Source organism: Corapipo altera, unplaced genomic scaffold (assembly GCF_003945725.1).
Source record: "Corapipo altera isolate COAL_440 unplaced genomic scaffold, ASM394572v1 113, whole genome shotgun sequence".
Classification (NCBI taxonomy): Eukaryota; Metazoa; Chordata; class Aves; order Passeriformes; family Pipridae; genus Corapipo; species Corapipo altera.
In genome coordinates this window covers 5,670,894-5,695,145 of record NW_020884895.1, presented here as the reverse complement: position 1 = coordinate 5,695,145, position 24,252 = coordinate 5,670,894, and the positions used below count along the sequence as shown (strand labels likewise).

Below are 24,252 nucleotides of genomic sequence, written 5' to 3'. Positions count from 1 at the left end.
TGTCACACTTGGATAAAGCTGAATGGGTTCAGGGAGCTGGTTGTTAACTGGAAATGGATGAACAATGTGTTTTTATTGAGGAAAGCCAACACAAGAGGGGGAAGGGACAGCTGTTGAGGTAACATTGCTACCATCAGAACCAATTTTGCTCAGGCAATAAAGAGGAGTGGAAAACAGCACAGCATTATTTTATGGTTTTTTGCTAAACAAACAAAAAATCCTGAATACAAATTCAGGAGATAAAAGAGAAGTGCTGGTCAACAGAATAACTTGCAAATTTCAAGAGACAAATGCGGTAGATAAACACTGAGCAGAATAGATTGAGGACAAGACATGTGAAACCGCCAAAGAAAAAGTTAGGTCCACCTAATCAAAAACCAAGCAACAAAAAAGCCCCAAAACAAAATAAAAGAGTGATCAGAGCTCTATCAAACCACCCTGAAAAATGCCTGATGTAATTTCTAAATTTCTCTTTATTTCGACCCACTTTGTTATTAAAAAGAGAAATACCGGCATCTATTTGTGGAACTACACTATGTGGCACTCATACCTTCTATTTTATTCTTGCTCCAATAGGTAAAACCAGTGATCCTGCAAGAACTTGGTCACACAGGGGACACAATTACCTTGTTTAGGTAGCCAGTGACCAATTTTGAGAGATTTCTGTCTACATTTTCCAGTGAAAGTAGTTCCAAAACATTCTTCAACATATTGGGATTTTCTTTGCTCATGTGTAACAGGCAGTAAATTACTTTTGCTTTTGAAATTAAATCTAGACTACAACTCTGTTCCTTAGTAGCTTAGAACTGCGTTACACAAAAACAGTGGTTTTTTTCTCATTTTCAAAATTTTATTGAGACGCATTCACTGCTAAAAAAAAAAAAAAATCAAAAGGCCACCAAAAAACCCAACTCCCACTCTACAATAAGCATTAACAATCTTTCAAGATCAAATCCTGCAGGTGTGTAAAGAGGAGACAAAAACCTTCTACGATTTGGGAATCCCCCTATAACTGTCCCTAGAGCACAGGGAGCTCCCCACTGCTGGGACAACACTTGCTCTACAGATGCAGTTCTCACTTCCACCAGTTCAATACACATTCATTACCTAAATAAAAGTGTAATTAATGGCCTGATGCAAGGAGTTCCATAGTCATGTTTAGTCTGCCCTGCCCTTTCAACAAGTATGAGGAGATAAAATCCTACAACACTGAATATTGTTATATTCAACTATATACAGCTACCTTCTCATGAAAATAAATTCAAAAACTCTCCCATGATTCCATTGCCACTGCTCATTTCATTTGCCTTGCTTCTACCCCTTGCTCCACCACTTTCCTTCCTAGCTCTGGGATTTATTAACTTGAGTAAATGTGATTTCAGTATTTCTTCTACAGCAATGCTCAGCAGATGTCTCCCATCTCTATTTATACAACTCTAGAACTGGTAATAAACATGATTTTCCTATTGCCACACTACATTTTTTAATGAGACATCATTCCCCGTCTCTGTTTACCAAGAATTACGTTGGCCACAACTGAGTCCTCATCCCACATTATTACACCACATCACAGGAGTCTGGAAGGCTGAGTGGAAACTCGTCGCTGTATATGAAGGAACGTTTAATGGCCGAGGATTGGAGCTCCTCCTCCTCCTCCCCGCGCCTGCGGACAGTACAGACACATTCCTGCCAGCCTCTGAGTATCTGATGGGAGGGAGATGGCATCAGGCATAACACACTGAGACTTCAGAGCTTATTTCCACCTAGATCCCAACCCCAGTGACTTTCACAGGACTGTGCCAAAGACATTTGTCCAAGACCGAGTGTGTGGTTCCTACAATGACGTCAGATGCCTGGGCAGTCAGCCAACTTCCTATGGAAGTGGCTTCAATATTGCTGAAGTTCAACCTAATTGTATTTATCATATGATTACTTATGTAAGGAGCCAGCAGCTTGTATAGGTAACCTGTATTTTTGAATCTAATAAAATAAAATATGTTTTGAAAATACAAAGAAAGAGATAGATTGAGCTAAATAGAAATCATATTAAAGTTTCATGCCTTCCTCTAAAGTCAATTACTCCAGAAAGGAACAGATGTTAGCCAAGACAAATTCTATCCGTGCTCAACTGGGACTTGGAAAGCCTGATGCAAAGTAGAATATTTTCTCACCTGCAAATTTACAATTGTTCCATATCCATAGTTATACCCTAAGTGTAAAATCCTGCCCCTTCTACTCATACTTCATAACAGGTTCTCACTGCCCCAAGGCTTTGCACGAATTTTTTTATTTATTCCCTTTGCAACCTTTCTGTAACACACAAAAAACTTCATCCAACAAACCAAAAAGCCAAACGAATTTGAAGACAGTGGTGCCACAGGTACTAAAGTGACCATTTCCTCTTCCTGGACGTTACAACGCCATGCACACTTTCATCTCTGAGTATGCATTCCCTACTGCAGCATTTTGTCACTGCAGTTCTAACCACACACAAACACAACTAAGCCCCGTGGTGTGCCCAGAATGATGGATCCCTGTCCCACAGGTAACACACAGTGCCACGTCAGGTGGCAGTATCCTGAAACGCTCGTGATCCTCACACAGTTCTTTGCTGACAGACAGGACTAGGAAGCTGGTGAAGTTCCTACCAAGCTAAAGCAGCACATTGAACTTATGTCTTCATGTAATCAGTGCTCAAAAGAGAAGAGCAAGAAACACAATTACTGCCACTGCTCCCCCTCCTCTATGCTCTTAAGGCCCTGGACTCTTCTTCCAGTCCTCATAAAGGAAATATGCATTCACACACCCCAGTTCAGATTTCAGATTTTGGCAGAGCATTTCCAAGGTCTCTGCTGCCCTTTCTGATCATCCTTCTCTCCTAAATAACAGTTCGGAAGTTCAGTGACAAACACCAAGAGGAGAAGGACAGCAGGAAAGGCCCTGTCCTTCAGCAGTGCCTTCAGGGTTCACCATGTATGTGAAGGACCATACCAGCCAGGAACACTGCAATCTCAACTTTTACATGGAAAACTCTAATTTGTTACTGTAAATTAAATTTAGATCCCTCTCTAAAAACATAAATAAAGCAGACAAAATAATATTTTTTAAAAAAAAACAAACAACACACACAGACCCAAATTTTTACCTCTGTGGCACTTTTTTGCATAGGATGTATTTACACCACTGTCAATCACCCATCATTACAAAGAACATTGTGCAACGAAGTGAAAATGTTCTGAAATTCTGGAGAAAAACATTTGTTAAAAATGTTTTGTCATAATTTGTTAGGTATGTCACAAATGTTGGATGAACATTAATGCATTTTGTTTCAAAGATTATTCTGCTATCTTTACCCTTTTGCTTGCATACCAAATAATACCATTTTGTCACTTAAGGCTTACTAATAATATTACACACAACCTCTCCACAGTAAGTGGTTCACTCACCTGAACAGCGTATTATATTAGAAATGCAAAATGTCAGATTTGTGTTCTACGGAATAGCCCCACCAACATAAAAAAAAAACAAAACAACAAAAGAAACCCAAAACAAAACCAAAAATATCCCTTGCTGACACAAAGGTCACAACTTTGCCAAACTTCAAGCACATGTTGTCGAACAGGAAATAAAGCTTTTCAAGAAAAATTTTTAACAGGTAAAGAAAACAACTGACTCATTTTTCTTGTTGCTGTTATCGCAACAGCTGAGCTATTCCAACTCCTCTGGCAAGAGAAGGGAGCCTACTCAATACCAGCCTTATCACGAAATGTTTTGGCCTACTTATAAAAAAACAAATGTGATCCAATTTCCCAAGCTTAGTTGTTTTTACAAAGCTTTTCCCCTCTGCAACTACATTTCCACTGGGATCATAACCAGAAGTGATCACGTAAACAAGTGAGTTACTGTGAGGGCCGTGACCCCACTTGCAGCTTCCTTGTCCATCCCAAACTACCACCACCACCTCTGTGACGGAGGCACAGGGATGGACATCCCTACACCCAGGAACAAAAAGTATCTTCAAGTTTTGTCAACAATTGACAAGATTAGGCCCAAAACAAAGTCCCCAGAAAAAAGCAAACCCCCAAAAAAGCAGCAATCAAGAGCTACGATTCCAGACCGGCTTTTGCCCATGGAAAACACAAGCTGTGACAAGCCTCACTTTGGAAAAGCCTTAACACAAATCGCCACCTCTGTTTGAGCTCACATTTATTATTGCAGTTATTTGGTGTTGCCAGTGCTTGTGTGTGGAGCAGCTCACACATATATTTATTGTCTGACTCCTCTGGTAAATTAGTGTAAGTAATCTCTATACAGCGAAACCATCTTTTCTAATAAGTATCAACAAATAGGGCTGCAGAGGATTCCACAACACAAAAATAGGATAGCAGATGAAAATACAGCTCTTTTAAAACACTTCTTGGCTAAACAGGAAGCTAAGAAAAACAGGTCATGAATATAGCCCACAAATGCTGAACCACCTCACAACAGGCACACAAAAGACGCTTCACAAATAAACACAGAACAGCAAGCATTTCAAAAATTGTCCAACTTGGTTTATAATTGATTTTGTTAAGCCACATTCTGCTTTTGACTTCATGTATTTTGGGACCAGTTACACGGGCGGAGGGGGGGAAGAAAAGTCATTTTTAGCAATTTATAACCACACAGACACACTCTTCTTAAGAGCAGGCCCAGGGCTGTGTGCACAGATCTAACTCTGCTTTCTCCACACATACATTATGCAATACAATGTGATAAATATGTAACCATGGAGGCACACACTGTATTGCAAACAGGACACAGAGCTCCTCGGTGACCCGGGAGAAGGCAGGCTACACCATGTTCTAGCTGTGATTCCCTCCCCCCCACTTCTTTTTCATAATGGTCCAGCACTTATTCTGCAGCCTTTTTATACCATCTCCTCTCTGAGGTATGTAAATAATTTAGTCAACAGCAATGCATTATGCAATTTATTTTCAGCCAACAGCACAGCCCTCGTTAGGTGCAATTCATAGGAAGAAGCAGTTAATTATGGTAATCCATCTGCAGACCTAGGTGAGCTTCTGCTATCCTACTTAATATGCATATGCTGTGTAAGAGCAGCTAAATGGCAACTTTCAAGGCTGACATCCCAAACCCTGATTCCATAACAAGCTCTGAACCTGGGCTTTAAGGCAGAGCTACAGTAAACACGGCTTCTGGGAGGCGAAGGAGTCGATTTACACAAAACAAATTGCAAGCTCAGGGTTTAAGGTAGTCTGGTGAATAGACCTCTACAAGATCCTAGGAATAATTCTATGCTATTGTATTGCACTATTTGTGGAATGGTATGTGATCATATAATTAGAGATCATATAGTATATTCACACAAAGAATACTTTAGGGCTTGCCGGGTAGGGGGGAGGGGAGCTCTTTTAAGAAAGAAAATTACATTATCTGGAAATTCAGAGCTAATCTCAACAACTCAGAAATGCTACCACAGAGCTTTTGCTTCAGAAACTTCAGGTCTGATTTCTGCCTGAGGAAGAAACAGTTCCAAACAAAGCCAGTTCAAGTTTTGAGTCACTAAGATGTTAAAAGCCTAAGTGAGGAAAATAAACTGAAATATGTGCAAATATTAAAAAAAAAAAATAATTTCTAAACTGCGGCTCTATGACTGCAATGACAAGGGGGCAAAGATGGCATTTGTTTCAGAAGCAACACTGAGAGAAGTGCTCTGGACAGGTGCAGGAAAAATGCCATCGGTTTGGTAGCTAAATCAGAGGAGAGGAGGGAACGAAGGGCAGGTCCCAATGGGCACAGGAGGGTGGCACTTTCCTGGAGAAGGGCTGTGCTCAAGCACAGTCTAGTTACCCCTTCTGTTTGGGGGAAGGCTCCAGCCTCTTCTCCTGTTGACCCCGGACAGAGGCCATCTGGACTGTCCTTTGGGGTGACCCCCTGACCCAGCGCCCGCTTCCCTGGGCACCTCGGCGCAAGCCTTTGAGCAGCCTTGAGAGAAGAGTCCTTGATCGTGGGGCTCCTCTTGGCTGCACCTCATCTCCACCCTTCTGAAGCCTGTCTGCAGCCTTCAGAAACCGATTGCTAAATGGCTCAGCTTGCATAACTTCGAAGAGCACACAGCTACCGAAGGACAGTCTGCTGCCAAATCCCTGCCCTCCCCAGGGAAGCACACGAAATCCTGCAAAAATCACTGAACCTCCACTCGCTCTGGAGAGCAGGTACCCAACTCGAGACAGGTTTGTATGTGCAGTGCTGGTCTTCAGCCACAAACCAGGCCTAGAAACCTGCAAACCCCTCCTCAATTAAAAGATTAAAGTCATAAAAAAAACTTGAGATAGTCACTGCTTTGATGACAGAAGGCACGGAATTTTTACATGAGCATCTTGAATGTCTCAGTGGAGCACAGGTCCAAGATGCACGTGCCCATCCAGCTTTAATTTTAACCTCATACAATTTGATACAGCCGCAGGACTAAAACATTAGTGGCCTCTGGTTTGTTTATGACTGACTACATAGGCTAGAATGTGCGTTGCCAAAACTCATAGTTAAAACAAAAACCAGCGTTCAAACAGCACAAGACTTCATAAACCAAATAAACAACACATTGCAAATATTTAAGGCTTCCAAGCAAAGGCTACTTCTGTAAATTCCAACATTTAAACTGGCAACAAAACATTTTAGACACTGAGACAAACGACTGGCTAAAAAATGCTACCCCATCGTCATCATAATTTCAAACAGTTCATTTTTCTGTTCCCCTGAAATATGCATGGCACTCAAATTATAACTGAGCAAATGTACATATCCCTTGCTATTTAAAACAAAACAAAAAAATTGGAAACATTAAATTTAAATCTTTTTGTTTAACCCGGGACTAGAAAACTGTCAGCCCTGAAAATTAGTTTCACAGAGCCTTAATGCATCTGAAAATGGCTTATTTGCTACACATGACAAGCAAATTCTGAAATAAAGGGAAACCCTTTCCCTCAACATGCGCACTAATATTTTTCTTTCCTGAAGGTTGGATCATTTCCAGAGAACCTGAATTGACTTCCATGGTGTGATAATACATTTCTTACAAAGAACACAAACTGCCTCAGAACACGAGAAAATGGTTCAACTAAGAAAGGGCTTCAATCAGCTCTTCTAAATATACACAAGGATCACACTTAAAAGTGATAATTTTTAAACAATTAGGGCTTGACTACACCAACAGCTATATCTGCTGATATATAGATATATATTACACTAAAGAGGAATTAAACACTTTCTTTCTGGAGTCATTCCAAACAAAAATGTGAACATACTGTAAATTCCCACTTTTAAACTTCAAGCCATGCTGCCAGCAAGCGTAAATACATTTTTGTAAAGTTTAAGGGATTTATTAAAGTGCTGGCAGGACTTGCTTTTCAAATTAACCAGAGAATACTTCTCAGAGTAGAATATGGTGAAAATAAGAAAAGTCACCATACAAAATTGCAATTTACAATAGGAAACCCCAAAGTACTATTCCCAAACTGAAGAAATTCCCAAAAATTAAAACACTCCCAAAAATTTCATTTTCCAGCAGGTGAAAAACAGCCAAACAACGGGGAGTATGTGCTCATCAGTGTCACAAGCACAGCTGTGACAGCCAAGACTGAAGTGTGTTTTAGGAGACACCAATACTGACACTCACCTGAAATCAATGCCCTCAGACAAGGAAAACAACACTGTCTCCCAGTAAAGGGCATTAAAAAAAGATATTTATACAAGCTTGTGCATTTGCTTAACTATAAACTTATAAACAAGAATCATTTAGGAAGTTATAAAGAAAGACTTGCCCAAATGAAATTGTGAGCACGTGACAAAGACCGTGTCACCATTTATTTTTATTTTATACACGGACAAACCCAAGCAGCCCAGACGGTTTGAGTCATGCGATCCTGCTGGCTGGTGTCAGACTGGGCTGAGCTATCAGCCACCCCACTGCAGCCTGGGAAGATTCTGTCTGATAGCAAAGCTGAGATAAGAAGTTCACGGCCCACCCTCACCGTTCACACCTCTGGTTAAGTTAGAGTTTACCACCACCTTTACAGCAAAAACGCAGCAGTTTGTGAGGTCATGCTGCAAACTGGTTCAGCAAAACTACCTGGATTTTAATACACACATCCCGCTCCCAAAATAGCTGTTGTCTTAAACACATCCTTACAGAGATGATGTTTTTAGGAGTAATAAGCCTCTTTATCAGCAGAGCAGAGGAGACAATAGAAACTTTTTTGCATCTCTGCTCCATCAAGAACAGGGTCAGCTTAAGGGTCCCCAACACCTCCCTTCCCACCCCTACTGCTGAGTTAAGTGGCTGCTTGGGTAGCTGCTCTCCAAAAACCATTCCTCAAGTGGTTCCACCACAAAAATTCAGCTGCCAGGGTCCAGAAAAAGCACAGGCGTCTTAAAACTTCATATAAGGTGGCATTCCCACGTTACTAAGGACACAAATACGATCCACTTTATGAACCAAGTAGCTTGATTTCAACATGTATTGGCACTATCAAAAAATATTTCCAATGTGAAGAACCATGTTTTGTCTAACATAAGACAAAACTAAAAGACACACACAAAAGCAAGGAATGGAGCACTTGCCTAAATTGAAAACTCCAAGGAAGCAGAGGATGAAAAATGAAACAAGAGCCACTTTACACTGCCATGCAGCCTTTCACCAGAAGGTCTCAGGGCACTGAACAGGTCTGAAAATGCTCCTGGTAAGAATTAAATCACTGGTGCATGGGTAAATTTGTTAATCCATTTGCTAAGGTCACACAGTGGCAGAAATAGCAGATAATCCTGACACCAGCTTTCTGTCCTAATCATTATGAGGACAGAAAATCTTCAGTGATGCAAACTAAAGTAAACATAGTTATCTGTTACATACACGTATATTAGGTCGACTCAGAAAAGCAAAATTTTGGGTGTGGGGACTGGAGGTGTGTCCTTGGGAATCCACCACAAAGCTAGAGAGGCCTCTGAAAATGCAGAGAAATACTTTATAACCAGAAAGTAATTCCATAATTGCCTCTATCAAGCTACGACAGTTTCTACCAGCCTGAAAGTTTCTACCACCATTCGTGACATTACATATGAAAGCATCTTGATAATACCTGCTATGGAACTCTAACAATTCAGGACCATTTTGGTGAATGCTCTTGTTTAGGTATAAAACACACCACAAGCACAGGTTTCCAAAGAGGAAAAAGCAAGACTACGAGCTGACAAAAAGAGAAAAAAAAAAAACAAACTTATTCTACAAATCAAAAATACTGGACCAGACAATGAGCTACTACACTGGCATTATTAAGATGTACTAAACACAACAACATAATAGAAATCACTGTAGGCAGGGAAGAGTAATCTTTCTGCTCTTCCTTAAGCGAAACTCACAGCAATTTCAATGGAATTCTCCCCCAGATACGGCTGGATGACTACATCCACAGCCTCCACGTGCCAAGTCTGCTCCTGCAGCCAGCCTCTATTGCATCCATCTTAGTTACACTACACATATCCTGATTACAGGGATTTATACATGGCAAGAGTAATTTAGAGGTGATCCACAAAACTGTGATCTCAGTAGAGATGAGGTTCACTATTATCGTCTCAAGTGTCAACAGCTTTGAGGTAAAGGACCTACACCTGAAAGACTTCCAAGCAAAAATCTTTTCCTGACTTTTGAGAAAGAACATCTTGTGCTCTCTCTGTCCCAAGCACATCTGCGCTTCCGAGCCAGAACACAAGCCTGCTATCCATAGGTTTCTCTAGACAACAAGGTAGGAGAGAGTTTATGACTCCCTAACCACTTGTGCTTGTTTTCTTAGGTTTGGGACGACAAGACACCAAATAAAAATGCTGCTTAGATACCAAGCAAGAGGTTATTTCGTATATTACAGCAGTTTCTAGCCGTGAAGTCTTTAAAGACAATCTTTCCACTCCAAAGTCACAGTTGCACACACTCATCCACGACGGGTAGGACGGAGGCGCCTGTGTGCACGTAGTCGCAGCTCCCAGCCTCAAAGCAGTGTTTGTTCACCCAGAACAATGGGGCATGTGACTTGTCAACACTACCCACAACAAAAACAATAAGATAAGGCTGCCACTGATTTCGGGATGACTGACTTTGTTTTTGCTAATTTTAAGTCACAACGTCAGTGAAAAGCTTATTGCACAAAACCCCTTATTTTGAAAAGCCCAAAGCCAACCTCACCTTGCGCTGAGGTTTTCGCTCAGGCTTCCTCAGCTCTTCGTGTTCGCACTAAACGCTCGCACCAACTCCCTCCAAAGCCTCCCTCTGACTTCATCAAGAGTTGGATCAATGCTTTATGCCTAAAGCCAAGATTACTTTTATCAAATAAAGCACTGCCAAAATTTGTCCTCTCTGTTTCCTGTGTGCCTGTCCCAGCCACCCATCTGCCCACAGGCAGAGCCCTCGCTCACCTCCGCTCGCTGCCAACCCGCAAAATGAGACTTCCTCAGCAGCACCATCCAAACCCTTCCAAGCCCTCTGGTTCAAGAGGGCTACCTACCTGGGATCAAGCCCTACACATAAACTTAACTAACGCTATGAGAAATGGGAAGAAAGCAGAGAAAACCCACAGAACAGAAACAAAAAGGCACCAATTTAAAGGACTGACAAGAACAGATGAGGAGAACACAAAAGAAAAGTCCAAAATGACAAAGAAGAGAGAGAAAGTCCAGGGAAAAAAACAAGTGGGGAAAGATTAGAAAACTCAAATAAAGCCTCAGCATGGGGTAAGAATAAAGTGATGGAAACTGCCAGGACGGACACAAAACACCTCGGTACACAACATTAATTTACCATATTCACGCTACATCACAGACAAGGAAGCAGAGCCAAGAAGAGGACCAGGCACAGCCACTCTGACCCTTGGAAGGGTAAGTGTCAGAAAGAAAAAAAGCAGTACAATCTTGCACCACTTGTCTTTTATTATGAAGGGGGAAGTTTGGGGGGTTATTTCAATCACACAGAACAGCAGTAGGCCCAACAGCACCAGATTAACAAATAAAACTAGGCACCAAGAGGCACATGGAAGTACACTGCAGTTCCAAATTTACAGCATTTACAGGAACATTAATGCAAATGAAATCTGACTAACCTGATCTCTGAACGTGTGTTTTTAAAACCAGCACATTTCTTTCCCTTCACCTTGAAAAAACTCTGTTCCGCAAGCAGGTAGCTACAAACCACAGCTGGGAAAGCAGGAGGCACATCGAGCAGGCAAATTAGATTTTACATATTCTAACACCATCAGTGGAGCTTTCTGGAGCTCTGCAGCAATGTCCAACGCACACAAGCCTTACTGCTGGCACAACAGAGAACCTCAGCCTACGTAGGGGACGTACTCTTAGCTGGAGTCTGCCACTGCATTTCACATACCCTCCGAGCCTCATGTGTGAAGTCATCCATAGCATCAAAAAGCGAGTCAAAACACATCGAAAGTGTTTTCCCTGGCTACCTCTGAAAGTTTCCATCCCTTTATCCTTCATATATTTTTTTTAAAGTTCTTCTTACCAATTCTGTCAATACACACAGGGTCTCTAAAAGTCCAAAGTGCCCCAGTACATACAAGCAGACATCATCTCTCCAACATGGGGACCCCAAGCTGTGTCCCAGGCACTGGGACAACAAGAGGAGACTGACAGGAGTATTGAGTTTGATGCTTTCACAGCCAGCCCCCAGAACCACACAGAGAGCAATTTCTAAGTTAATTTCTAAGGCAAAAGCAATGCCCATGCATTCTACTGGAAAATAATCCCCCTGGGAGTGCTGTGGTGCCCAGGCACCCTAATGGGATGACGCAACAATCAAGGGGGTGTTTTGTTTTAATGGAACAGACTCTTAGAACTTAATTACTTATGTATTTACTGTGTATGAAATGCACTGTAAGAAAGACTCTTACAAAGAGCCTCAATGAACTAGGAATAACTAATCCATATCAAAATAACCTTGCATGTGTAGACAGCAGAAGACCCAACTAACATGGACTTTGCCAACAGTAAGATAAACACATTGATATTTCTAATATAATCCAAGGCCCTCCACAATCTGCCCTGGAAGACAGTCACAGTAATACAAAGCAATTTTCTCACAATTCAAATAATTGTGACAAACATTTACTATAATGGCAAAAGCTGTTAAAAAAAAAAGTTGGTTTCTATTAATCAGCTACATTTAGATATCCGTTCCTGCTATCAGATCAAGCTCACCAAAACTGCCTACTAGGCTGTTTCATTGTATTTTTGTTCAAGTTTTATTGTAATTCAACATACTGAAGTTTCTTATTCAAGACTTTTTTTCATCCTACCCAGTGCTAGATACTTACAATCTAAACAAGACACCAGATTGTAAAATTTAGTTGTGCATTTGAAATAAAGTGAAAATTCAGGTCCTGGGTCTGAACCAGCAAAATATTCATGTTGTTCAGCGAGTATGGACCCTACTTCTCTAAACCCCACATCCACTGCATTAGCCATTTCTAGCACAATTTATTTGATGTCAGTATTAATAGATGGTTTTGGCAACACGGGTCCCTCATTTTCCTCCATCCACATCTGTGCTAACGCTGCTTTCAAAGTACACTAAAAAGTATTATATCTGAACAAACGTAACCCCTAAGTAAATACGTTACAGATTCACAAACATCATCATGGCAAAAATCTGTATTTTTACAAAGCACTTCCTAATTAAAATTTATCTCCAAGAGTATTTATTTAGGAATGCATGTTTGTGTTAATATCCAGGCAAAAATTTCTGCACTAGAGAAGAATGTGGACATCCATACAAAAATTAGCAGTGATTCACTGTTTAACAGTTGTCTTCCCTTTACAGCACACTGCGGACTGAAGGACACGTTGCCAAACTGAGAGCACCAATACTTCCTTTAACCTAATACAGGACAAATAAATACACTTCAACAGCTTCTAAATCTTGCACGTCCTACTTTTTTGACCCAGATCTCTTGTTGTTTCCCCCATAGGTCTATGCAATATCAAAACTATTTCTTTCTCCACAAATTTAAACATAACCTAAAAGAGGAAAAGTCCTCATGATTTCTTTGAGGTGGAGAGACCAGGAAGCAGAGGGGAGGGGCAACAGACTCATTCACATCTGTTAAGATCAATTGGTATTTTAAGGTAAGATTTTCAGCCACATTTAACACTCTCCCAAGTGCTCAAATTAATGGCAAAAATGCTCATTTGTCCAAGAGGACTCTAAGTTACGCCAACATCAATAATAAATGAAAAATAATTGAATCTTTTTATTACTATTTTTACAAAGCAAAAACACATTTTCAGAAGTCTTGCTGACAATCGAGCATTAATCAGTCTGTCCAAAAACCACAAAAGAGCTATGAAACTTATTATTCCTCTCCTTGGCCAGCCTGGGCAACTTCTTGCAGGAAATCAAACTGCTGCTTCTTTGCCTGATACTTTTAGGGAACCATCAGGAGACTGAAATCCACCTCGTGTGTGCTCACCATGCAGCAAATTCCCTGCTCAGTTTGCCGGCGATAGGCCACCCATGTGAAGAGCCCGAACTTTTAACATCGTTAATGTCAAATGGATGCAACTTTTAGGGCTGGTTCTATTTAGGGCTCTAGACCTTGACAATTTCTGTGGTTTTGGCACTGGGCACAATATTTAGCACTACATTTTCACAAACAGTAAATATTTGACCCTTAACTCGTAACCTTGGAAAAATGCTCCAGGAATAGACTGCAGAGAGATCTTTTCTGTGCGCTCTCTGGTCTCCACCAGCAGGCACGTAGCTGTGTACAGAGCAAGAAAGTTTCCACAGGCACTTTCACAGTCCCAATTCATAAAAGTCTACCATCGGCCTGACGTCAGTGGGGTTCAGAGGGAGCTCTGCGTGCAGCTGGGGAAGTGACTGAACCGTTCCCCGAACCCACAACCGGTTAAAAGGAGCACCAGCATTAGCTGCAGGGTGCTCCTGCTTCTTGTCTGCCTTGCCAGGCTGGCAAAACTGGGGGAAGGGAAGGCCTACTACTAACACCACACCACCTAAAACTTCCAGTAATGCGCTTCCAGCAATCTGAAATGACACTCAGCATGTCTGCATATGGCACACGGTTGTAGAGAGTGTGTCTGTAGTACACTGACATTGAACAGAGATTGAACTGAGCCTGAGATCATAAAAGAAAAACAGAAAAACCACACAATTGTTTTTTCTCTGGATGATTCTGATTTTTTACTGCTAGACATTACTAGTAAACAAGATTGCTCCTTTGCAACATGGAGACTTCAGAATTACAACAATAAACACAAGTCAGAGTACACAACATAGCCTTTTACTAATACTACTCCCAGGAACAGAAACTACACCCTCACGGGAGTTTGCAAAAGCCAGCAAACCACACACAAGAGTTGATTTTTAGAAATGCTAAGCACACACAGAGACTGCCAACTTCACATGCAACTGCGGGGACTCAGCATCTTAGAAAATAAGACTATTAATATCTTACTTTACAGATGCAGATGCCAGTTTATACTCTTCAGAGGAGTCATGTTTGCACCAAACAGAACTGCAGCACAAATCCAGGGGACTGATCCCCACTCCCACTGCACTCTGGAGCACTCAGCTCCTGGAGCCACACACGGCACACAGAGCACCACGAAGGGCCACGGGCAGGCACTGAACCACGTAACCAGGTTGACACCCAACCTGCTTGCATTACTCATCCTGAAAAAATGATGTGTTAGTCTGATAGCACACCCAGGGATGTTGCTTCTGGTATTCAAACCCACATATTGAGAAGGACCTTAGTATGTCCTCGTAGCGCTAAGGCCACATACGCGTACATTCAAAGACCAAAAAGGGACTCTTTGAATGAGGTCACGCACATTGGCCAAGACAATTCCATAATATTCCTCCTCATCGCTTTGGAGCTTCTTTCAGTAGGTTTTTCAGAGAGCTACACCAATTCCCCAAACCTTTGGATAACTATTTCTATGGGTAAGGAAATACACTCAGAAGTCTTCCCTGCAATCAGCCCATCCAAGAAAGAAAGTGAGCAAGGGTGAGGTGCAGCACCAGCATTTCACTCCTTAGCTAGCCAAGACAGCAAGATCCTTCACACCTGATCAGTGCGTGCACTTATCCCTGTAGTTAAATAACCTCCAGCTTGGAATGACTGCCTATTTCTTATCAAGGAATGATTTTTTTTTTTTAACCATGTAAAAAGGAAAGTCCAAAGGATGTCACAGAAAGCTATGTGGTAAAGTATTAAAGATCAGGGTTTCAGAGTGTAAGCTGAGTTACGACTCTATAGATCCTTCAGAACCAAAGGAAAATTCAATGTGAGCTCAAACAAGGCCACTGAGACTCCAGGGCATTTTGTATCAACAAGTTCAGCCTTGTTTTCATTACAAGAAAGAAGAAAAGGGCCTTCCCATTCTGGATTTGACATCACAAGATGAAATCCTAAGGAGAAGAAGTTGTTCACAGTTTTCATACAAACTGGCAGTGTGATTTCCAGACCAGATTTCCGAACCTTTTCACTCAAGCAATCAACCCTCCCAAAGTGACAGCTATGCTGCCTCATCTTCACTGCTTCTTACCTCCAGTTAGCTAATTCAATTTTGCAAAATTAAAAGAAAGCCAATGTATTCCCCTACAATTTCATATCAAAAGATATTTCTTATTCCTCATTTCATTGTCATACTTTATCTCGGAGGAAACCAATTACGAGACGAATAAAGCAGTCTCCATCTACTCTGCTCAGGATCACTGGATGAACCTTTTTCTAGTAAAGTCACTCTTGTTATTAAGTTACTTTATAGAAATTAAGACCATCTAATTTCATACTGCAGCACTTAGAAAACTGCACATGTTTGGGAATGGGTTAGCCAAAGCAATAGCAGGAACATAGAAATGGTTTCTTCATCACCTGTTAATTTGAAGCTACTACATTAATGCTGCAGTGAAACTCCAACACTGAAAAGAGCTGTCAATCATAGTTCCTAATGGGAAACTACTGACACCTCTCCACCAAACACAAACACTTAAATTTGTATTTAAAAATGAGCACGCAATGAGTATATTCTCACAGCAGTTACTTTTGGTAGGAGCCAAACATGCATAATTACAGTGTGCACGCACACACACTTTCACTTCTCTCCCAACCTGCAGCTACTTGCATGAGCTGATGTTTAGGGCATTAAACACAGCCATTATTACACCCTAAACCCTGTGTGCACGCACGCCCAAAGACACGCACAGGGAGGATGGTCAGCACACAGAACGGCATCACACCACTCCATATAAACAACACGAATTAGACTGTGAATGAGTCACACTTTGGTATGATACATTTCAGTATCACAATATTGCAGCACGGACACAGCAGCACACCCTGCCCTTGCACTCCTCTCCAAAGCAGGGACCAGACCACTTCATGACCTCCCTATCCCAGTTCAGAAGGGGAATGGCTGGCAGGAGGTTTGTGTCTGCCTCTTCTCCATTTGCCAGCAGAGTGTCCTTGCCAGTAAGGTGTCTGAATTCACACAGGCACCACAATCCCCAGTGGCTGTGGGACTGGGGGGATGGAAGAGAGGCAAAGTAAGCCAAAACTGGCGGGGGTTGGCTACTGCTTGGGACTCCCAACGTGCAGTGGAACAGGATTAGTAATGGAAAGGTATCACACATGTCACTACTTCAGCCTTCTCGAAAACCCTTAACAGCCCTGTGATATCAAAACAGCATCAGTATAATGAAAGATTCACATCCTACTGCCCACCACTAATACAAAACACACCCAGCTTCTGGGAGCAACTTCACAGACAGCTGCAGAGCTTATTCAGCCGAACGAGATCACTAATGTTCACAAAGTTGTGTTTTTTACAGGACTTCCTGACTTCTGCACGATTACAACCTTGTAGGATGCGGGTCTTTACTGCCACTACAAAATTTATAACAGTAAACACATTCTGACTCAAATGTGAAGTCCACGTTCAACTAAATTCCAGACTAAAATCAAGTTAGGTAAAATAACTCAGTTTGCTTTACATCATTCAGATCTGTTCTTCCTAACTAAAAACTATTATCTGAAAACAACATTAATCAGCAACTTTGACCATTTTCCCTAATCCATCCAGAGCCTCTTTATGCTTAGGGCTGTAGCACTTTTTAGCATCAAACTCTTTCATGATGGGAAAATGACTATGAAGTATTGCTGTTGGGTACTTAGCGCTTATACCCTGCCTTACAACTTCAAAGCATTATACAAACATCAATAATTACCATATATAGAGTAAAACTGAAAGAAGTATTCATATGAAAAAAAATTCACAGGAAAAAAAAATCTTAACTACCTGTTTGAAGAGGGGAAAAAAGCTTGAGCAACACAATCTCCTGTAATTATTGCATTCTTCACGCTACGCATACGTGTTATGGCTGCACATATTCAAACAAACATAAATAAATAAATAAACTCTTGAACAATCTTAAAAATAAACATAAAGCCCAAAAGCCAAACACCAACTCTTTTCATACATATAAATTACATTTCCTACCCCTTTCCTCATGGAGTGAGAACCAAGTGTTTTCCAGGTGTTCCCAATAACAGTTTAGGAGGCAGGCCACCAAGTTCCCAAGACACAGCACCAGAAGACAAATTCACCTTCCCTTAAGAAAACTTAAGGTAACAACAGTGTACAAGCTGAGGTGATCTTAGGCAAATACTACAGTATGCTGCTGTTCCATTAGACCTCAGCCAAAAGCAAAGAGGAAAAAATCACTACAAGAAACCACAGAAAGCTTGTCATGATCATGTACTGGGCACCACCTGTGCCCTAAGCACCATCACCAGCGTGGACCCCTTACTTCTATGAATAAGGGGAAAAAAAGCCTTTCACATGCTCAGCCACATGCCCACTTGCTTAAATACAGGGGCACACACAAGAGTTTGGAGGTTCAGTCCTCATTTGAAATATATTCCAAAAACCCTGCTAACACGTGTCCAAAGGAAGGCCCAAAACCCAGAATGAGCCTCACACACATCAGTCTTCAGGCTGCTCAGAGCAAAAAGAGGGCCCAAAACTGCCCAAAAGCTCAGGCACAACTCAAACCCTAAAGTTCAGTTTTGCAAAATGGTGCCTGCTCTGCCAAAGGGGCACAACTTCCAACACCCAAAGGGTAGAGACCACCAACACCAAAGAACCTCAGTTAATACATTCAGCATGCTCAGACATTTATTTTTGTACCACAGGACAGCAAAGCAAGTCAGACAAGCCCAGAATAGAATACTCCTTTTTTTTTTTTTTACGCAACAAAGACTTGGTTCTCCTGATCATGCCTCCCATGCCTTAACAATAAGGAGTATGTTTTGTGATCCCCTCCCCCCATAAATCAGTTAGGAATTTGATTTACACAGACAGGAAAACGAGGAAGTTGAGCACACTGGAGAATAGTAAAAACTTCACCAGCAAACTTCACTTTCCTACACAGCGACCTACAAACCAAACTTTCCTCCAGACTCACGTGTCATCTGCAGCAACCAGCCCCTGCCATAAAGCACAGACAAAGTTTTGCTGTTCTGGGGATAAAGACAAGCTAGGGGAGACTTTTATTCTGTCAAGCTGCCTTAAAAGGAAATTCGGTGATGAAAGATTAAATTCACCTGGAACAACACGATAGATTTTAACCCTTTCGAGGGTACAACAATAATAAGCCACATATTACAGGGCTTATATCCTCCACCAAGAAAATGTACACATTGCATCAACGTGTGAGCCCGTCTAATTGATGCAACACACAATTTACACCAGGGTTTCAGACAGGGATAAACCCGGAAACAGAAAGACGCTGTGAAGTGGGGGAAAAAGCTTATTTTATGCCCCAAACTGGGCCAGCTCGCTGCGACCGCGGGGTATTGCATGTTCCGCCCCGAACTTCGCAGGAAAACTGATCAATAACTTGGCTCGCGACGGGGGGAGAAACATCGGGAATGGCCCGGGGGGGGGTTGGGGGAGGGGTGTGTATCCCCTTCCAAGGAATGGCCGGGTCGGGATGGGGGAGAACTCCGAGCAGTGGGGGGAGGGGCAGGGCCTCCCCTCCCCCCTTTCCCCTCCCCCCCTTCCCGCATATTTACTTATGGGGGGGAGGGGAAGCCGCTCTTCCACACAAATCAGGCTAAAAATAGGCCTCTCGCCATGGCTCCCGTGTGCCATTCGCTGCCGAGTCCGGTGTCCCCCCCATCGCCCCATCCCCCGCTCCGTTAAACCCTTTTTTCTTAAAAAAAAAAAAAAAAATTAAAAAAAAAATGAAGGCGGGTGGGGGAGGGGAAGCCAGCGGCGCGGAGTGGGGGAGGGGAGGGGGGTAAATATATATATATTATACACACATATACGTGTATATATGCACATATATCAAAAAACAGGGGGGTCACAGGGGCGTTCTGGTCCCATCCCCCTCCCGCCTCCACCGGCACAAACAGGGCGGCCGCCCCCCCATCCCTATCCCCGGCCCCCTCCCGCCCCCGGGGCTCGGAGCCCCCCGGTCCTTACCTTGCGAGCGGCTGCTCCCCCCTTTCCCAGGGAATGGAGGCACGAGGAATTCACCCTGGATTGTCTCTCCTCCTCCCGTGTGTTTTATACCGCCGCGTGTATATTATACGCGCACATCCCTGCGTGTGAGTGTGTGTGTGTGTACACGCGTATAGGTGTCGATAATATATATATATATATAAATATCTATATATATGTATTTTTAAGGTGTCCACACCGAGAGGAGGAGGAGAAAAAAAATACCAGGAGAGGGGGGGGGGAGAAAAAAAAACAAACCCAAAAACAACAAAACCACCACACACACACACACACAGGAGGAGGAAGGAAAAAAAATACCCAGCGCGTAGCGCTGTGATATTCAATTATATCCGAGCCAGGGGCCGGGGGAGGGGAGGGTGGGGAGGGCGAGGGGGGGCTGGAGATTAAGTCCCGAGGAAGGAGGGGAGAAAAAAAAAAAAAAAGTAATATGTGTGTGTGTGTGATTGAGATTGAGGAGGGATCGGGGCGGAATGTGGGAGCTGTTACTGGGGGAAGGAGCCAAGCGGCGCGGAGCAGCCGGCGGCCCGCAGACACTCCGGGTGCCCGGCCGCGCCGAAATGGGCGCCGGGGAAGGGACGGGAAGGGAAGGGAAAGGGGAGGAAGGGAGGGAAGGAAGGAAGGGAGGAAGGGAAGGAGTGGAGCCGGGAGGCGAGGCCAAGGCGAGGAGGAGCGGGCCGGCCCGGCCACACAACCCCGCCGCCCTGGCAGCGCGGGGGTCGGGGCGGGGGACCCGCTCCCGGATCCCTTTCCTTCCCTGCCTCCCGCCCGCCCGTCCTTCGCCGCCGCTGCTCCCGGGGAAGCGGCTGCGGGGAATGGGATGGGAGGGGAAGGGGAGGCCGCTCGGGCATGGCAGGCCCCGGGCCGTGGAGCTTTTCTAGGAAAGCCATTAAACTGCGCTGCCAACAGCGCTTATGTAAATGCAGGATGTAACATGGTGGTTTTTTCCTTCTCTCCTCTCGCAGCCCGGTTGGCGATGGGCACCGGGATCCAGCGCCGCTACCGCCTCTGCCCTCTAATTTCATTTAATGAAAATAATCCTCCGCTGCAGCAGTGTAGTGCCCTACCTGGGTTCTGCTCGTTTTTAGAATTGAAATGCTGTTTGCCATCTGTATTGTTTGTTTTTGAAAGCGAGCTTTGTTAATCAAAAGCACATTCGTGACCAGGCAGCCCTTTCCATCTTAAAATGGTTTTGCAACAGCATTTCACACTCTTGGGCGATGGTCCAGCACTCTCATGTCCGGTCATTGGCACTGTGCAGAGTCACAATGACCACAAACCATGCACGGATCCGATAGAAACATCCGATGTTATCCCTGCTCGTTCCAAAGGCTCGCCATGGGCCCTATCCCAGGCCTGGTGCTGCTCAAACAGGGCCTCCACATCACCACAGTTCTGCAGAGCTTGATTTCACTGCTGGCAAAAGAGGATAAAGAGATGGGCCACGAATTCAGTGCTGCTTTTCCTTTTTTTTTTTTTTTAATGGATATTGCTCGGCATTGTTGGAGAATTACGGTCGTAAGGCAGCAGTTCTGGAGTTAAGAGTGGATTTTACTTTCAGCCTGGGACATACCATAGGCAGATTTTACCTACCTGAGCATCCTCTCAAAAACAGATGAGACCCAACCACTCCACAAAGTCTTGGATAAGTGGGTGTCTGGGTGTAGGATCACCTCACAGTGCTCATTTCCCTCAGGGTCAAGCCCATGCATTTTTCCTTCTTTTATGAAGAAAAATATTAAAATACTCTGAGAAAACAGATTTTTTTGCATTGCAAAATCATACAATTCTGAGAAAACCCTAGGCCTTCAGACCATTTGCTTGAAGAGGGCAGAGTTATATGAGAAAACTAAAATCTCTCTAGGAAGTCAGGAAGCATATTTGTAATTGCAAATCCCTTGATGTCCAATATTTATTTTTGCAATGGTTTCGATGGCCCAAGTGGGCAACTTTCTCTTCTCAGTGATGGTGTGTAGGTTATCTGCTTTAGGTATGTAAGAAGTGATAATTTTTGAAGACCACAACCAGTCCAATTCCAAAATTTGACCACTTTGATGAAAGTTGGGAAATTTAAATGGGGCAAAAAAAAGTGCAAAGGAACTCGTTAGCACTCGTTAGTTTCTGCATTATTATCTCAGATCTGACCATGCTTCTAAAGGAGTTTAACCTCCTTGATACTCTGATTTACTGAAAGAAGATAAGCAAAAACACTGGGTGGAGGAAGGGGAATGGGAATACACACGTAGCCTAAGGCAAAAGGAAAAGGAGCTCTTCTAGGGGAGTGGGGGACACCGGGGCCTAAAGAAGGATATGGGAGGAGCTGTGAGAAAAGTCCATGAAACGGGAATGAGGGGTGTAACGTTCAGAAAGCTTGTGTGAGAAACGGGGGAGGGAAAATCCCTGGAGTGTGCGTTGTTTGGCCCTCAGGAACTACAAACACCGACTTCCCATCCATCTGCTGAGCAGCAACAACGTGCTGAACTGAAGTCATCTGGCTGGAGGTTTCCGTGGTCTGGCGTTCTCCAAATGTTCAGTCATGGCTCCGGGGTGCCAGGCTCTCGTTTTTAACCTGCTGACGTGCTGGGCAATTACCCGAGGAGACGTTCTGCTCTGCAGGATCTACAAAGTGTGCTCCGGCAGATTGATGCTTTAATAATTGTACCCCATCCGTTTTGTTCTGGTTTCCCTTTCTTCACGAAGGCGAATACCCCACAGGACTGCACAAAGGCCTTTTGCTCTCCACGATGAGCTTTAGACTTTGTAGTTCTTGTTGCCCAAATGCGTAGCTGGGCTCAGAGCTACCAGAGGCCACTTCCTGAGCATCTGGGAGGGAGATTCTCGCTCTCAGAGGTTTCCAAGAACGGATGTTGGGTAACACAGGGCAGTTGAGCAGGTTGTGGTTTACAGCAGATTGTTTGGTGAGCAAGCTGAGCTTGGGCAGTCGGCTTTGCCTTTAGCTGGGAGAGGCACTCTAAAACAATGACTGTTGTTATGTTTCCTTTCACAGAGTAATGGGAAAGACGGGGCAAAGCTCTGACTTTTGGATATGTAATTGGAGCGGTTCTGAGGTCTTGGTTCATACCTGTGTTTGAATAAAAGCATGCCTCCAAAGTGCTTCAGTGGCCCAGCTGTTCATGGCCCATGGCATCCCAGAGACTGGCAAGTCTTCTCACAGACATATTTTTAAGACACATCCTTAAAATAGCTGAAATTACTTGTAACAGGGAGTGCTCAGCCTACCAAGCACATATAAGCAAATATTTGCAATAACTGGCCCAGTGTTTGCACAGCACCAAGCACATTGCCTGGACTCCATAAATAATAATACTTGGCACTCACAGAATGGTTTCCATTTTCAAAGCACTTTAGTCATAACCCTTGACACCTATATGGCCTTTTACATCTTTACAAGAATTAATTAATCCTCACAATGCCCTGTGAGATAGGTATGCACTGCGATAATAACAATAACAACAATTAATAATTCATGCATTCTACTCAAAAATCACTTCAGGGATTAAAATGCATCTGTAATACTTGAGGTTTATTAACATTTTCCAGCAAATAATAAAACCCATGGTATTGTGTTAAATCTATATAATATCCTTCCATAAATCTTCTGCAGATCGAGGCGATACTGAAGGCCCAGTGAGGCACCAGTACATCAGCAGGAAGTGTATGACTGACTCCAGGAAAGTTCAAGCCCAGTCCACACGTAATCCAGGTGCCAGAATGGAACTTGCCACGCATGGTAGTGCGTAAATAAATACCAGTGAAGCAGGAAGGCTCTTTGTTCTTTTTAGCTCTTGTTTATGCAGAGGACTCCCCCAGCTTGGGCATGCATGACCCCATCCTACACAAACACAGCACCAAGAAAGTGCAGGCGCTTACTGGGTGAGAAAGGGCAGTGACTCAGCACCGTGTTGAGCAACAGGGACAGCGGGGAGGAGCCTGGACAGCACTAGGCAAACACTTTCCCTCAACACTTTCCCTTGTAAAAATTACCATAGTGCCTTTGATATGCAGGCAAGCCCCAGTTAAACCTGATATTTAAACCAGCGGTACTTAAACCCTGTTGACTTAAATAGAAGAACCATCAGGCTCCCACGGGGGAGCTCCCGGGCTTGCCAGGGTGGAGGAGGGACTTGGGTGCTGGAATCGGGCTCCCGGCGTGGACGGTCCAATTCCCCGCAAAGATGCTTTCGTCAGTTTGCATCCCAAAGTGGATTAACATAAACCACAGGGGCACTTTAATCCTAATGAACAGGTACACCCACACCCTAACAATTCCACCGTGAATTCCCTGTGGCTGCAAGCCGGAAGCACTGAACAGTTAGGGCTGGTGGCCTTCATACTCTAAGACTTTAGTTTTCTCCTTAATTTGAGGCAGATATCAACTTAAAAAAAAAAACACAAAAAAACCCCCAACAAAACAAACCCAAACCAACCCACACCTGTAAACTATTTGTCTTTGTATTGTGCTAAGAAAGGAAATGGAGGTTTCACCAGTTTGAAAGCACTGGTTTTATTCTGAGTCTGCTGACAATGACTGCAGAAGATGACATGCTGGAAAAGGGCTTCTTTCTGAGTATGGAGCATTTTTTGGCCATACCTTAGTGTACAAATTCATCAGTAACTGAACAG

The 24,252-nt window shown here is 43.3% G+C and overlaps 1 protein-coding gene across 4 annotated transcripts in view; it reads right to left on the bottom strand.

Annotated features, from left to right (window-relative positions):
* Window positions 1-19,786, bottom strand: part of TBL1XR1 (transducin beta like 1 X-linked receptor 1) — a 110,551-nt gene extending 90,765 nt beyond the window's left edge. For 3 of the 4 annotated variants that reach the window (XM_027647306.1, XM_027647310.1, XM_027647309.1), the window contains exon 1: window positions 19,573-19,786. The gene's annotated coding sequence lies outside the window, so the exon portion shown is untranslated. Of the gene's footprint in view, window positions 1-17,379; window positions 17,462-19,572 lie in introns of all 4 variants that reach the window. The other variant, XM_027647308.1, reaches the window with a different exon arrangement.
* Window positions 19,787-24,252: the final 4,466 nt, after the last annotated feature.